The 14933-nt window shown below is 41.6% G+C and overlaps 1 long non-coding RNA gene across 1 annotated transcript; it reads right to left on the bottom strand.

The window, feature by feature from the left end:
• Positions 1–2954: 2954 nt before the first annotated feature.
• LOC309483295 lies at positions 2955–3327 on the bottom strand. Its single transcript, XR_014200533.1, has 2 exons — positions 3214–3327; positions 2955–2990 (listed from the first exon to the last, which is right to left on the bottom strand). It is a non-coding gene; the product is annotated as an uncharacterized lncRNA (long non-coding RNA).
• Between the last annotated feature and the right edge of the window lie 11606 nt (positions 3328–14933).

The following is a 14933-nucleotide window of genomic DNA, read 5'->3' as shown; positions in this document are numbered from 1 at the left end:
CCTTTGCAGCTATAACAGCGTCAACTCTTCTGAGAAGGCTTTCCACATGGTTTAGGAGTGTGTTTATGTGAATTTTTTACCATTCTTCTAGAAGCGCATTTGAGAGGTCAGGCACTGATGTTGAACGAGAAGGCCTGGCTCGCAGTCTCCGCTCTAATTCATCCCAAAGGTGTTCAATCGGGTTGAGGTCAGGCCAGTCAAGTTCCTTCACACCAAACTCGCTCATCCATGTCTTTATGGACCTTGCTTTGTGCACTGGTGCGCAGTCATGTTGGAACAGGAACATCCCCAAACTGTTCCCACTACGTTGGGAGCATGAAGCCCTGAAAAACAACCCCACACCATAATCCCCCCCCTCCACCAAATTTTACACTTGGCACAATGCAGTCAGGCAAGTACCACACTTGAATTCACTCGGTTTCTGAGAGCGACCCATTCTTTCACAAATGTGTGTAGAAGCAGTCTGCATGCCTAGGTGCTTGATTTTACACAACTGTGGCCATGGAAGTGATTGGAACACCTGAATTCAATGATTTGGAGGGGTTTCCCAATACTTTTGCCAACATAGTGTATCTAGTGACTAAACTGTTATGCAACAGGAATACAGACACACAAACACAAATAGCAATTGTTTTTTGAACTATTTGTGTTTTCATTAATTCTCATAATCTTTGATTGTGTTGTACACGTCCAAGTGAGTTATATTTGTAGCAGACAAATGTGACTACCATGTATACAATTTTGAGTGATCTGGCACAAATAACCGATAGCGATGCTAAAACTAAAGGTGTTACTTTCATTTCCACACTCAAGAGGTGTAAAAACCAAACCCTAAACCTAACCCAGGCCAGCAGAGTGGTTTAAGAGCTGGTCATGAGAGGTGAGAAGTGAACTGTTAGTCTAAGGGCCCGAGTTTGTCTGTTTAAATGTTGAAAAGATGTGTGGCAGTGCATATGGTGAAAGCTAAAGACATGCTTGTGTTGAGAGTTGCTTTAATGCTGGGAAATGTGCTAAGTGTTTGGATAACATACTAACTGTGCTACGTTGGATGGTGCATGCAGTGTATTAAAAATAACTTTTTATTTTTAATACACTGAGAGATATATATATCGTATATAAAACGATATCTCACAATATTACAGCAGTCAATGACAATATCAACATCACAAAACCTATGGTGAAATAAATGTATTATCATATCAAACTTGAAATCAACATAAAAAGAGCAGATAAGTCTCAGTAGGCCTACTGACATATTTAACATATTAAACCAATCCTAAATTACTTTTAGATTAGCTTACTTATATATTCTTATAACACTTTTAAAGTTATGGAAAGATAACACATTGTTTTAGGTTAATTTTGAAACAAAACGGTTGTCTGTGTGATGTTATCTCAATCCTGGGAAGAATTATATATGTTTTGGTATAATTTCAGCGGGTGATAAGGTGAGAACACCATTTCCAGTGGCACCATTAGAACATCTCGACCGCCCCCAGGTGGCTGGTCCCAGTGTAGCTCATAAAGCCCGCCTCCCCATGATGTCTAATGGACGTGATGGACACTAGACAATCAAATGACACTTCAATTAAATAAAAATCAAAGATGTTTTCTGACATTTTAGATAGTTTTTATCACGCTGATTTAAGTTTAAGTGTTCGTTTTTATAGATAAGTTTGATCTTAGTTTGTTATTTGATGCTAAACGGGAATGTGACGTCATGATTGACAGCTGTGATTAACAACTCCAAACGAAATAGTCACCAAGGCACTTTCTGTGGGAGTGAGGGTGGGGCCTTGATGTCGTGGCCTTACTTCCGGCTCACTACTGCGCAGACTCGGGTCCCAAATCAGCACAAGATGTCTGTGCCATATTCGGACTTTGGCGGCCTCACTTTTAACCAGTGGAAGAGAGTGAAGGGGCGTCGTCCATCTTTTTTTACAGTCTATGATCCAGACACTACGGCTCCATACCCATTTTTGGCTAGAACTGACTGAGAACAGGAAAAATGGCCTCCTTGGAAAATTGACCAGTATTACTAATTTAGAATGCATACAAAAAGAGTGGCCAGGATTAGATTGGGAACAAGGGACTAAGGGTACGTTTACACGACAATGATTTGCTTAAAACTGACGACGTTTTCCGCGTACAGACAACACCAATGTCAAAACGATCCCCATTCACACGTATCCGCAAAAACGATTAAAAACCCTGTATTCTGCTGCCAGGCTATTAGATGGCGATGAAACACTATAGACTGAACACATGTGCATGACGTCATCGTTTTCAGAGATTTGCGTTTTTGTGGTTTGCACGGAGAATGTTTTCAAAAACTTCCACTTTGAAACCCGTTTTCAAAAGTTTGCGTTTTCAGGAACCCAAAACGCTATTGTCGTGTAAACGAACGGCCAAAACGCATAAAAAGTTGTATGTTTTTAGTTGAAAACAGCCCCTGACAATAAAAGGCTAACAGACCATGTGTGGTTAGAGATACACAAAAATAAGAAAGACTAGAAAGAAAACAAAGACATTGGAGTAGGTAGAAAAAAGAGATAGATGGAGGGAAAAGAATAAAACAGGAGTGACAATTTAGATATAAAAGAGAAAAAGGGGAAAGAGGGGAAGAAAATTAACACCAAAACAAAGATATGCCCTAATTGATTTTATGGAGCCATTGAATTGAGAGAGTTGCACAAGAGATGAATTAAGTGTTGTAGTGCTTTTGATAGGAGGATGCCATGTAGAGAGAACCCCATTTTTCACTTATTCAAATTGGGCTGCAGGAGTGATGGCTTCTGGTCACAACTATCATGAAGGAGAGCTTCTGAATTTTGATATGGTCAGCCTGAGAGGAGATATCATCTGGATGGGTAATTTTACTGTCCTCACTATGTGTATTGATACATAGCTATGCAGCAAGCTTAACACTCCTCCAAAAAGTACCCAAGACAGAGTTGACTTGAATTTCATTTAATGGAAGCGGTGTAAAACTGCAAAAAACAACAATAAAAATACATTAACTTTACAAGACACTTTGAGCATAAACATCTTCTAAAACATCCCTTCTAAACATAGTTAGCATAGCATACATAATAGCATAGACAACATCCATAGTTAAATTTGTACACACATCTGACATATTCAAGTACAACACTACGTTATATGACAAAACACCAAAGAACTTTCATAACATTGATTTTAGAAAACACTTACAGACAATGCCTTTTCAAGGGTAAAACATGAATGGAGATGGAATTCATCCGTGTGCTCACTCAAATGCCTGATAACAAAATGGCTGAACAGCACATGCTCTACTTAAATAGAGGCACATTGCCTCTAGGGGTCGCTAAATTGCAAACTGCAGTAGGGAACAGCATACTCCCCACCTGGCATCTCTAAGATGCCAAAACCCTACAAGCAAATACATTTACATTTACATTTAGTCATTTAGCAGACGCCCTTATCCAAAGCGACTTACAAATTAGGACTAAGTTCAGCGAGTCATCATAAAGAGGCAAAAGCAACAACAACGCAGGAAGTGCTCAAAATACGAAGTTCAGGTATTATTCAGAGTAGCATAAGCCTGATAAGTGATGTTTCAAAGGGAAAGGATTTTTTTTTTTTTTTTTTTTTTTCTCTATAAGGTTAAGTGCTCACGGAAGAGATTGGTTTTCAGCTGTTTTTTGAATGTTGTCAGGGATTCTGCATTCCGGATGAGGGTGGGGAGAGCGTTCCACCAGCATGGAACTGTAAATGAGAATGTTCTGGAAAGTGATTTTGTGGCTTTCTGTGATGGAACCACGAGACGTCGCTCGTTGACCGATCGTAGGTGTCTGGTAGGGATGTAGACTCGTAGGAGTGAGTGAAAGTAGGAGGGAGCTGAGCCTGTGATAGTTCTGTAAGCAAGCGTCAGTGCCTTGAACTTGATGCGAGCAGCTAGAGGTAGCCAGTGCAGAGAGATGAACAGAGGAGTGACGTGGGCCCTCTTGGGCTCGTTGAAGACAAGACGAGCTGCAGCATTCTGGATCATCTGTAGGGGTTTGGTCGCACATGCTGGGAGTCCAGCCAGAAGGGCATTGCAGTAGTCAAGCCTAGAGATGACCAGGGCCTGGACGATAAGTTGTGTTGCATGCTCAGTTAGGAAAGGCCTGATCTTCCTGATGTTGTGCAGTGCAAACCTGCATGATCGAGCTGTCTTTGAAATGTGATCTGTGAAGGTCAGCTGGTCATCAAACGTTACTCCAAGATTTCTGACCGATCTTGATGGGGTGATTAATGATGACTCTAGCTGGATGGTGAAGTCGTGCTGTAGAGACGGATTGGCAGGGAGGACGAGAAGCTCAGTCTTTGCCAGGTTGAGCTGCAGGTGGTGTTCCTTCATCCATGTGGAGATGTCCGCCAGACAGCTTGAGACCCGTGCAGCTACTGTGGGATCATCTGGTTGAAAGGAGAGGAAGAGCTGTGTGTCATCAGCATAGCAGTGGTAGGAAAAACCGTGTGCCTGTATGATGTGTCCCAGTGATGTGGTGTAGATGGAGAAGAGGAGGGGACCAAGAACTGAACCCTGGGGAACCCCTGTGGTCAGCTGATGTGCTCTGGATACCTCGCCTCTCCATGCGACCTTGAAGGACCTACCTGTGAGATAGGACTCAAACCAGTGGAGTGAAGTTCCTGTGATGCCCAGTGATGAGAGGGTGGACAGAAGGATCTGATGATTCACCGTGTCGAAGGCAGCAGACAGATCCAGGAGAATGAGGACTGAAGATTTGGAAGCAGCTTTTGCGATCCGTAGGGCTTCTGTGACTGACAGTAATGCAGTCTCAGTTGAATGTCCTTTCTTGAAGCCAGATTGGTTGACATCCAGCTGGTTGTTTAGAGACAAGAAGGATGTTAGTTGGTTGAAGACAGCTCTTTCAAGTGTCTTCGCAATGAATGGTAGGAGAGAGATAGGTCTGTAATTCTCTACCAATGATGTGTTTAGCGTTGGTTTTTTGAGCAGTGGAGTAACCCGAGCCTGCTTGAATGCTGTAGGGAAGGTGCCAGTGTGGAGGGATGAGTTGATGATGTGTGTGAGTGATGGTAGAAGTGTGGGAGAGATGGCTTGTAGAAGGTGTGAGGGGATGGGGTCAAGCGTGCAGGTGGTAGGGTGACTGGAGAGGAGAAGTGTAGATACTTCTTCCTCGGTTAGCGAAGAAAAGGAGGACAGAGGGGTATTGGCTGTGGAAGGGGTCGGTCTGGGTTCCTGTGTGTGTGGAGCTGAGAACTGACTGCTGATAGCTGTTGTTTTGTTGGTGAAGAAGGTCGCAAAATCGTCAGCAGTTAAGGAGGAGGCGGGAGGTGGTGGAGGTGGACAGAGGAGAGAGTTGAATGTCTTGAAGAGTAATCGTGTGTTGGAGGAGCTGTTGATCTTGTTGTGGAAGTATGAAGATTTTGCAGCATGAACATCAACAGAAAAGGAGGAGAGGAGAGATTGATACATACTCAGGTCAGATGCGTCTTTTGATTTGTGCCATTTCCTCTCCGCTGCCCTGAGTTTGGTCCGGTGTTCCCGAAGAACCTCAGATAACCAGGGGTTAGAGGGAGTAGTGCGTGCTGGCCTGGAGGAGAGAGGGCAGATAATGTCTAGAGAAGAGATTAGAGTGGAGCATAAGGTGTCCGTTGCGGTATTCACATCCAGAGATGAGAATTGTGAGGGTGGGGGAAGAGAGGATGACACGGCAGAGGAGAGATGGGAGGGGGAAAGTGAGCGCAGGTTTCGTCTGAAAGTGACTGGTGGTGGGGGTGGGGGTGCAGGGGTAGAGAGTTGTAGACTGAAAGTAATGAGGAAATTATCTGAAACGTGGAGAGGTGTCACCAGGATGTTTTCTGTGGTGCAGTTGCGTGTGTAAACCAGGTCCAGTTGGTTGCCTGATTTGTGAGTAGCTGTGGTGATGAGTCGTTTGAGATCGAAAGAGGCTAGGAGAGAGGTGAAGTCTGTTGCATGTGGCTTTTCGAGATGAATGTTGAAGTCACCGAAGACTAGAAGTGGGGTGCCGTCCTCAGGAAAAGTGGACAGCAGCACATCCAGCTCATCTACAAAGTTACCCAGCTGACCTGGCGGGCGATAAATGACTACAATATGGATTTTAATGGGGGTTGTAAGTGTAATAGCATGATATTCAAATGAGTTGTTGTTGCATAGAGAAGAGAGCGTGGAGTATTTGCAATTGTTAGAAACGAGAAGCCCTGTACCCCCACCTCTCCCAGACTGGCGAGGGGAGTGGGAGAAGGAGAAATTGCTAGAGAGAGCAGCAGGGGTTGCTGAGTCTTCTGGACGAATCCAGGTCTCAGTCAGCCCCAAGATACTAAGAGTAGAATGAGATGCAAAGGCTGGAATGAAGTCAGCTTTATTGACTGCTGACTGACAATTCCATAGACCCACGGAAAGAGAGAGAGGAGTATGTGAGGATGTGAGGATGGGACGCAGATTGGCAGTATTGCGCTGCCTATTGCGCGTGATGAAAGGACGGTGCCGAGAGATAACAGGAATGTATTGAAAGCACATGTTGATTAAGGTGAACAATAAGGTAAGTAGAGGGAAGAGAAGGGGAAGAGGAGATACTTAAGTGCCTTTCTGGTGTCCTTGCTCGGTGGAGTCGCGCAGGTAGAGTCGCTGGTCTTTTCCCGAGTCGGTCTTCACACGAGGAGGCTGAACGCTTCCGCTGACGCTTCCGCGACAGCGCGCAAATTACACAGATATACGGATAATGCTTTCACCGCTTGAGTGAGTACAGCTGTTTCGGTCGGGCAATTAAGTGTAAATAACGCGAAAATGTGGCAATTCCAACCTGCTAGGAGCAAAGGCTTAAGTGCAAATGTAACAATAATTTTAATTTTCACTCGCGGCTGTTGTTAATTGTGCCAACGCGTCTCTCTAAAATACAGAATTATGTGAAGTTAAAAATACAAAGTAACAATAGGATCGAAGATAGGCTTACCTTGACTAAAAAACAACAATGAAATAACAGGGTGAACAGTATTCTGGCAAAAACACTTGCGCGTTCTAGCTGTGCCTCTAGTATGTGTAAGACTGAAAATACTGGTTGAGGCCTGATTTATGGGACAAAAGGGCCCTGCTGGCTGATTAACATTTGACCTCCCAATACAGCCTTTCTTCCTCTCAGAAACTAGGAGCTCACACAAGAACATGGTTTAATGTGAATATTCAACATTGACTGTTATGTTTTTGGTGTCATTTGAAATGTCTCAAAGTGAGTGGTACAGATATCTCATATCCAGATAGATAAAATAAAAGGAAATAAGGTTTATAGAAGTTCATAGGAAAATGGTTTAGAGATAATGCCAGATAAGGCAACCCCCCTTCTGTGGGATAGAAGCCATTTGAGGGTGGTCTCACCCCATCCCCCTTGTCACCTGGACAGAGGATAAAGGAAGGTGTTCTGGCTCTCTCTGTCGCTTCTTTTTGGCTGGACGTGGAATTGGATAGGTGGTTTCTCTCTCTCTCTCTCTCTCTCTCTCTCTCTCTCTCTCTCTCTCTCTCTCTCCCTCTTTCTTTCCCTTTCTCTCTCTCTATCTCAGGTACAAGCTGGGTAAGATTCTTTGGTGTAACCAATGTATAACCATGTTCTAGATATTTGAATTGATTGTGGAATTGATCTCTGATATCTGAAATATTAAATTGCTACAATGTGATTATTCCAACTGGGTTTGACATTGTTTATTTAATGGTTAAAAGGAATAGTCAAACATTCGCTCACTTTTAGTGAGGCACAGATATTATTAAAACCTTTCATTTATGGAGTCAGATGAATTAACGAGTGAGTACATGATTAATGTATTGCAAATTTAACCAACAAATACTTTGCATGAGTGAGGACAGAACACGTGACAACCTTCCCCGTGTATTGGCGAACCGGCAGATTGGGCCAATATAGCGGGCCTTACAAAATGGTGACCTCGACATGATCTCAAAACAGATCAAAACAGTTTCACGAGAAATGTCCTTTTCAGCAAGTATTTGGGATTTTAAAATCAACAAGAGGTTTGAACATCTTCTCTTTCTTCCGCCGCGATGGTAAGTAAACTTTTTCTGCCCTTTATAGAAGTGTTGAAGAAATGTTTGCATTGTTTACGGGTCGGAATTAAAGCCCTTTGTTTAGAACGTGATGCGGCAGCCAGATGAAGAATGAAAACCCTTGTGCATTAGATTTTAAAGATCTCCTTATTTTGCCTAAGCAACAGGAAACGAAACAAGTGAGAATAACATCCAAATAATTAATAACTCGATGAAGAGCTAAAAAAGTAAAGACTAAAAGTTTTAAAATCAGGCGCATGTTTTCCGGCCATTATTGAAACCAGCAACACGTGAAAAGAATGAGCAAACTAACAGAAAACAGAGAAAGAAAAATCTAAGTTTGTAAACGATCGGAAAACACGTGATCTTATAAATAAAAAGGCAGATCGATGCATTGTTTATGAAAAGAACATTTTGGGAAAACAGGATGATATTATGTACAGGCTAAGACTCAAATATTAAGGCTATTGCTAAATGCTATTGGCATGCTGTTTTCAATCAAAACGCTATGCTAAATGCTAAAGCCATGCTGCGTCCAAGACTAATGCTAAATGCTAAATGCTGGCTGACTGGTAGGCCCAAAAGCCACATTGAAAACATTAATATCCTATACTAAACCTAAACTAATCTTGACAGACTCTATTTTAAACAAAAAGACAAGTCGATGCATTTGTTTAAAAGCAAGTTTGAGAAAAACAGGATGATGTGATACATATTCATGTTTGCAATGATTCTGTTTGGATTTTCAAATTTGAAGTTGTGCTTAACACATTGTGCACGTAGAACACAATTTGGTTGTTTGTGCTACAACATGCACATAGGCTAATTTAAAGTTTATTGTTTAAACACAGGATTGCTTTACTGTAAGTGTAGTTGAAACACTTAGGCAAAGGTGATATAGATGTTGTATTCTATTGTTTTGCTGTGGGTGTATTTGGAACACTTAGGTAAAAGGGTTGTAGATGAAGGGATTCTAGGCCATGTGTCCTGTGTTAACTGAAGTGAACGCGTGTGTCTGTGCTGAATTTGATGGCTATAATGTGATTCACAATGAATTTGAAAATCAGAAACAGCGAACGCATCTCATTAATCCTGAAACAAAAAACCTTTTCATATTTGAGGCTTCAGAGAACGAAATATTGTTATGTTTGAATGTATTCTGAATTACTCTGAGATTTGTTTTTTCCAAAATAGATTTACGGATTCGTATATTCCACAAGATTGCGTCAGAGATTAACGACGGTTAATAACTGATATCAGGAAGTGTGCGGGCTGCTTGGATGAGAGGATGGGTTAGTCCGACTAGGATCAGCTTTACGCTGGTTGATTAACCTAGCTTGGACGCTTCCGATGACTTCTGTTCTAATTTAATAGTTTTGGAAAACGGTTGAATTGAGTTCCTGAAGGGCATCCAAGAGGGCTACTGAATATATCTTTGATTGTTGCGCGTTGGGATTACGGCAACGTCCTAGATATTTAGCCATTGCCTCAGCTTCTGATCTTCGGGACTGACCACTTGTGTCGTGCATCCTTAGGAGAAGGACTGCAAAGCGATATAGTTTCCTTATCTATAAACGGAAAAATATAAAGTAAGAGTAATTAGAAGAATCAAACGTTATAATGGCCATTTAAAAAGACTAAATGAGAGGAAAAGGTATTTGAAACCTAGCAAAGGGAAAAAGAAAAACAGCGAATGTACATCTTATCAGCCCTGAGCCAAAAGGCCTTTTAATATTCAAATGTATTGACATGAGAACAAGTAGAGATTTGACCATGCGTTAAGTTGGTCCAGAGACCGAAAACAATATAATTTGACTTGTATTGTTAAAGAATATAATTATATTATAACTTGAATTATAATAAACATTATATTACACTCGCCGAGCAGGACAATAATTGGAGAAGTGTGACTTTCGTCATTAAAATTGAATTTCTGAAACAGAATTTCATTTGTGTGCTACCCAGTGCCAAAAAGGGGCGGAGTATGCCTTTATTTTTCACCGTTAGAAAACACGGCTAGGAGTGTGGCACAGGTAATAGCACGCTAAATAATCCTTGACTGGGGTGCACCAACTGAATTGAATCTGATAAGATAAGTAAATTTACGAGGAGGGTGTGAAATGCTAAACAGCAGACAGAAGCACCACAGTTTTTTGCAGGTCAAAAAATATCTGCACAAATTAAAATGTGTGAATGCATTTCACATGCAGCAGACTGAAGGCTGAACTGAAAAAGCAGCTTCAGATGTCACAACACACTGAGACAACAGCAACAATTCAGACGTGGTCAATGAAACTCGGTTTCATGTGACATCTGGAATTAAAATTGCTAACAAGTAAAAGAATTCTACACGTCTGAATTTAATGCTTTTGAAATATTGGAATTATCTGTGGTTCGCTCTCCTCTGTTTTCTGTCTCAGGCTTAGGCTACTTCTGCAAAATGGTGGAGCCCACCTGGAGCAAATCCAGGACAGCGGAATTGTTCGAACATAACCTGAGACTCGGGAGATGGGTGAAAAGACATTATAAAAGGCCTTTTCACACGTCACACTATCACACTACTGCATAAATATGGCCTCCCAGTTTAGAACTGGATCGAAATTTGCAACACAATTGTTATAGATTAGATTCCACCCATCTCCTAGACATGAACACTGAACACACCCCTCCATCACTATACCCTCACAGCAACATCACCTGGGTTAGATGGTCTATCCAGGCTGAACACTACACATCAGACGAAGATGTGTCATCTTCACACTAACAGATCCAGATAGCTTCACACACACAGGGTGGAGCTGATCTCATGATCATGGTCTAACAGAGACACAGAGAATAGCATACGCTATTCACAACAAACTGCTAACTAATGTAACACACATGAACAACTGAATGGCTACAGTCACAAATCAAGACAAATTCTAAGGCAGACCTGCCATTAAATTTCAAACTCAATGATTGTTGGTGGGAGTTGGAAGATCAGAGGGCCCCTGATTTCTCAACTTACCACTAATAACAGAAACATAAGTAAAATGGATAAATCTGAAGTGAGACCAATTCAATCAAGTACAAAAATTTACAATTCAACTCTGTCATCGACTGTGACTTAGCCAGATCAATACACACACTCTCAAACACACTCTCAAACACACTCTCTCACAGACACACACACCAACACACACACCCACACCCAAACACACACACACACACACACACACTCACAGACAAAAACACACTCTGACATTCTAAAAAAAAAAATTCTCACACAAACACACAAAACCATTGATTGGTTTACACCGACCTCTTGCTGCATTTCTGAAACCTATTTTGATTTTAATTTTTTGAAACTTATTTTGATTTCTGCATTTTTTCCTTTGAGTAATTCAGAAAAACATTTCTGAAACTTATTTTGATTTTAATTTCTGAAACTTATTTTTATTTCCTTTGAGTAATTCAGAAAAACATTTCTGAAACTTATCTGCATATTTGTATATTGTCCATTTTACTTGCAACAATGTATTTGGACATCAATTCAATTGAATCTCTATGTTTGGTTACACCAAAATAGCACTGGTTGTTTTGTAAGAATGCCATTTATTTAAATGTTTCTAGAAACAGGGTAAGAGCTTGTAAGATCTTCCTTTGTCCTTCCTTGACCCTCTATAGGAGTATTATTGGCGTGGTAATTTAAAAATCAGGTAATTAATGAGACCAAACGTACCACTCACAATTGCTGACATGAACATGGTATTTTACATTGAACATGACATGATTTTTCCTTATTGCATTATGCGTTCCTATGCATTTCCTTACGACTGTAAGTTCATATGTGCTCAATCGTGAAGCGGACATTTAAGATGCTTTTCAGGTGTCTCACACAAAGCAGTGTGGACCAAAGGAGAACCCCTTCATCCACTGAGGTCTGGCCAGACAACCGAGACAGCTGGAGGTGACAGGATTGGTCAAGAAGGGTCAGATCATCATCGTGGAGAAGGTGCCAGGGAAGCGGAAGTTTCTCCATGAAGGAATGACACGTCAACTGAACAAGTCACAAAAGGTCCAGATTGACTCTATGAACTTTGCTCACGTCACAGGATTACAGGAAGAGAACCTGAACGCATTCATCCACCGGCTGGACTCAAGCTATACACCTGGTGGGAACAGGTGTTCTGCAGGTGAACACAGCCCACTGAGCTTCTACTGATGCCAACATTGCAAAGACAATTTTTGTGCTACATCTTCAAGGACTATAACAAACGTCTTACTGTGACCCCGTAAGTGTTCATCGGAATGTGACCCACGGGATCAAGGAGGGAAACTGTAAGACTGAAAATACTGGTTGAGGCCTGATTTATGGGACAAAAGGGCCCTGCTGGCTGATTAACATTTGACCTCCCCCAATACAGCCTTTCTTCCTCTCAGAAACTAGGAGCTCACACAAGAACATGGTTTAATGTGAATATTCAACATCGACTGTTATGTTTTTGGTGTCATTTGAAATGTCTCAAAGTGAGTGGTACAGATATCTCATATCCAGATAGATAAAATAAAAGGAAATAAGGTTTATAGAAGTTCATAGGAAAATGGTTTAGAGATAATGCCAGATAAGGCAACCCCCCTTCTGTGGGATAGAAGCCATTTGAGGGTGGTCTCACCCCATCCCCCTTGTCACCTGGACAGAGGATAAAGGAAGGTGTTCTGGCTCTCTCTGTCGCTTCTTTTTGGCTGGACGTGGAATTGGATAGGTGGTTTCTCTCTCTCTCTCTCTCTCTCTCTCTCTCTCTCTATCTCTCTCTCTCTCTCTCCCTCTTTCTTTCCCTTTCTCTCTCTCTATCTCAGGTACAAGCTGGGTAAGATTCTTTGGTGTAACCAATGTATAACCATGTTCTAGATATTTGAATTGATTGTGGAATTGATCTCTGATATCTGAAATATTAAATTGCTACAATGTGATTATTCCAACTGGGTTTGACATTGTTTATTTAATGGTTAAAAGGAATAGTCAAACATTCGCTCACTTTTAGTGAGGCACAGATATTATTAAAACCTTTCATTTATGGAGTCAGATGAATTAACGAGTGAGTACATGATTAATGTATTGCAAATTTAACCAACAAATACTTTGCATGAGTGAGGACAGAACACGTGACAACCTTCCCCGTGTATTGGCGAACCGGCAGATTGGGCCAATATAGCGGGCCTTACATATGCTTGTCGCTGGTCCTGCTGGAATGATCTGAAATGTCTCTATTTAAAGCTATTCTTACAGATGCTGTTTCGGTCGGGCAATTAAGTGTAAATAACGCGAAAATGTGGCAATTCCAACCTGCTAGGAGCAAAGGCTTAAGTGCAAATGTAACAATAATTTTAATTTTCACTCGCGGCTGTTGTTAATTGTGCCAACGCGTCTCTCTAAAATACAGAATTATGTGAAGTTAAAAATACAAAGTAACAATAGGATCGAAGATAGGCTTACCTTGACTAAAAAACAACAATGAAATAACAGGGTGAACAGTATTCTGGCAAAAACACTTGCGCGTTCTAGCTGTGCCTCTAGTATGCTTGTCGCTGGTCCGACAAGCATACTAGACTTAAATAAACCTTTAATGTCCATTCTATAGAACTAACCACAGAGTCCTTTACCGTCCTTACTCAAGAGAATAATAATTTCAGAGATTGGTCGCAAAAACAGCTTAGAGCCACCTTCTCTGACAATTTTCACTTCAACCTTCCTTACTTTCCCGTCATCACTTGGAAAAGTTTGAGTGATTAAGCCAATAGGCCAGTCGTGTCTTTTGACTTGAATATCCTTTAGTAGGACAATATCTCCTCCTTTCACATTGGGTTTCTCATCTGTCCACTTTTGTCTTTTCTGGAGACCACAAATATACTCACTTCTCCACCTTTTCCAGAATCCGGTGGCCAGATGCTGGACTTGTCTCCACTGCTGTTTATAGAGATTACTATCGTCAAACTGCCCTGGTGGTACAGAATGGGCTCCAATCTTTTGCGTAAGGAGCATAGCAGGAGTAAGAATGAGAGGTTGTTCTGGATCGGAGGACACAGAAGTTAATGGTCTTGAATTTACGATAGCAGTAACTTCAGCCATAAAAGTTGTTAAAACTTCATGTGAAAGTCTAGCAGATCCAAGTTTGAGAAGCATGGCATCAAGAATACGACGAGACACTCCAATCATTCGCTCCCAACTACCTCCCATGTGTGAGGAATGTGGTGGATTGAACAACCAAGTACAACCTTGCTCTGAGAGGTAGCTTTCTACAGGTTTGTTGGCATGCATAGAACCAACCTGTAGTTCTTTGCTGGCCCCTATGAAGTTTGTCCCACAGTCAGACCTCAGTTGTCTCACAGGTCCTCTGATTGCAAAGAATCGTCTAAGGGCATTGATAAAACTAGATGCATCAAGTGATTCAATAATTTCAATGTGAATAGCTCGTATACTCATACACGTGAAGATGACTGCCCAGCGCTTGCTATTACTCTGTCCTCCACGTGTTCTTCTGGCAGTGACAGACCATGGACCGAACACGTCTAGACCTACATAAGTGAACGGAGGATCGGTGCTCAAACGATCGACTGGTAGGTCTGCCATCTTCTGCTCTTCAGACCTACCCCGTAACTTACGACATGTTACACAACTGTGTATTAGACTGCTGATACGTCTCTTGCCGGCGATGATCCAGAATCCAGCTGCCCTGACAGCTCCTTCAGTGAAATGGCGGCCTTGATGGCAAACTCTTTCATGGTAATATCTAATGAGTAGAAAAGCAACGTGGTGTTTACCTGGAATTATAATTGGATGAGCCTCATTTGATGGAATTTGTGCTTTCGACAGTCTTCC

Source organism: Leuciscus leuciscus (assembly GCF_965113295.1).
Source record: "Leuciscus leuciscus genome assembly, chromosome: 2".
Taxonomy (NCBI): Eukaryota; Metazoa; Chordata; class Actinopteri; order Cypriniformes; family Leuciscidae; genus Leuciscus; species Leuciscus leuciscus.
The sequence above is the reverse complement of the archived record's forward strand: the minus strand, read 5'-3'. Positions and strand labels throughout refer to the sequence as shown.